This window comes from Anoplopoma fimbria, unplaced genomic scaffold (assembly GCF_027596085.1).
Source record: "Anoplopoma fimbria isolate UVic2021 breed Golden Eagle Sablefish unplaced genomic scaffold, Afim_UVic_2022 Un_contig_3530_pilon_pilon, whole genome shotgun sequence".
NCBI classification, from domain to species: domain Eukaryota; kingdom Metazoa; phylum Chordata; class Actinopteri; order Perciformes; family Anoplopomatidae; genus Anoplopoma; species Anoplopoma fimbria.
This window is the reverse complement of record NW_026547766.1, coordinates 1-2,097: the sequence shown is the minus strand read 5'-3', so window position 1 is coordinate 2,097 and position 2,097 is coordinate 1. Positions and strand designations below refer to the sequence as shown.

At 43.2% G+C, this 2,097-nt stretch overlaps 3 non-coding genes and 1 pseudogene across 3 annotated transcripts; all 4 read left to right on the top strand.

Moving 5' to 3' along the window:
- Nucleotides 1-410: 410 nt before the first annotated feature.
- On the top strand, nt 411-526 carry LOC129114368 (5S ribosomal RNA; annotated as a pseudogene).
- A 374-nt stretch (nt 527-900) lies between these two features.
- On the top strand, nt 901-1,019 carry LOC129114367 (5S ribosomal RNA). The gene has a single exon (XR_008532439.1). It is a non-coding gene; the product is annotated as a 5S ribosomal RNA (ribosomal RNA).
- A 376-nt stretch (nt 1,020-1,395) lies between these two features.
- On the top strand, nt 1,396-1,514 carry LOC129114366 (5S ribosomal RNA). The gene has a single exon (XR_008532438.1). It is a non-coding gene; the product is annotated as a 5S ribosomal RNA (ribosomal RNA).
- A 102-nt stretch (nt 1,515-1,616) lies between these two features.
- LOC129114365 (5S ribosomal RNA) lies at nt 1,617-1,735 on the top strand. The gene has a single exon (XR_008532437.1). It is a non-coding gene; the product is annotated as a 5S ribosomal RNA (ribosomal RNA).
- The last annotated feature ends 362 nt before the right edge of the window (nt 1,736-2,097 follow it).

Below are 2,097 nucleotides of genomic sequence, written 5' to 3'. Positions count from 1 at the left end.
AAGAGCAAAGCGTGGTGATATAGTTAAGCTTTTCACTCCTCTTTACAAAAGCAGAGGGCGCTGCTGCTTTTTCAGTGGACACAGACAGGGTGGGAAGGAAATAGCTAGATCATGACTTGCCGGTATAGAAATGACACAAATCCAGTTAAATGATGGCTTTCATCATTCCTAAGCTCATCGATCATTTTCTTTTCAATTTTATGCTAACGTATTCTACATTTCAACAGTAAATATTAATCTTTTTACTGCACTACATTTGTGATCCTTATAGCCACTTTGTACATTCTGATTTGACATTTAAAAGCTGTGAGTGTGTCTGGCAATCTGCAGGTGCTCCCTGTATAGACGAAAGAGCAAAAAAGCGTGGTGATATAGTATCTTTAAAAGGCCCTTTGGTAGGCACAATATTTGCTTACGGCCATACCACCCTGAACACGCCCGATCTCGTCTGTCTCGGAAGCTAAGCAGGGTGGGCCTGGTCAGTACTGGATGGGAGACCGCCTGGGAATACCAGGTGCTGTAAACTTTTTTCACTCCTCTTTACAAAAAGCAGAGGCGCTGCTGCTTTTTCAGTGGACACCGACAGGGTGGGAAGGAAATAGCTAGATCATGACTTGCCGGTATAGAAATGACACAAATCCAGTTAAATGATGGCTTTCATCATTCCTAAGCTCATCGATCATTTTCTTTTCAATTTTATGCTAACGTATTCTACATTTCAACAGTAAATATTAATCTTTTTGCACTACATTTTGATCATTATAGCCACTTTGTACATTCTGATTTGACATTTAAAAGCTGTGAGTGTGTCTGGAAATCTGCAGGTGCTCCCTGTATAGACGAAAGAGCAAAGCGTGGTGATATAGTATCTTTAAAGGCCCTTTGGTAGGCACAATATTTGCTTACGGCCATACCACCCTGAACACGCCCATCTCGTCTGATCTCGGGAAGCTAAGCAGGGTCGGGCCTGGTCAGTACTTGGATGGGAGACCGCCTGGGAATACCAGGTGCTGTAAGCTTTTCCTCCCTCTTTACAAAAAGCAGGGCGCTGCTGCTTTTTCAGTGGACACCGACAGGGTGGGAAGGATATAGCTAGATCATGACTTGCCGGTATAGAAATGACACAAATCCAGTTAAATGATGGCTTTCATCATTCCTAAGCTCATCGATCATTTTCTTTTCAATTTTATGCTAACGTATTCTACATTTCAACAGTAAATATTAATCTTTTTACTGCACTACATTTGTGATCCTTATAGCCACTTTGTACATTCTGATTTGACATTTAAAAGCTGTGAGTGTGTCTGGAAATCTGCAGGTGCTCCCTGTATAGACGAAAGAGCAAAGCGTGGTGATATAGTATCTTTAAAAGGCCCTTTGGTAGGCACAATATTTGCTTACGGCCATACCACCCTGAACACGCCCGATCTCGTCTGATCTCGGAAGCTAAGCAGGGTCGGGCCTGGTCAGTACTTGGATGGGAGACCGCCTGGGAATACCAGGTGCTGTAAGCTTTTTCACTCCTCTTTACAAAAAGCAGAGGCGCTGCTGCTTTTCAGTGGACACCGACAGGGTGGGAAGGAAATAAGCTAGATCATTTGGTAGGCACAATATTTGCTTACGGCCATACCACCCTGAACACGCCCGATCTCGTCTGATCTCGGAAGCTAAGCAGGGTCGGGCCTGGTCAGTACTTGGATGGGAGACCGCCTGGGAATACCAGGTGCTGTAAGCTTTTTCACTCCTCTTTACAAAAAGCAGAGGGCGCTGCTGCTTTTTCAGTGGACACCGACAGGGTGGGAAGGAAATAGCTAGATCATGACTTGCCGGTATAGAAATGACACAAATCCAGTTAAATGATGGCTTTCATCATTCCTAAGCTCATCGATCATTTTCTTTTCAATTTTATGCTAACGTATTCTACATTTCAACAGTAAATATTAATCTTTTTACTGCACTACATTTGTGATCCTTATAGCCACTTTGTACATTCTGATTTGACATTTAAAAGCTGTGAGTGTGTCTGGCAATCTGCAGGCGCTCCCTGTATAGACGAAAGAGCAAAGCGTGGTGATATAGTATCTTTAAAAGGACCTT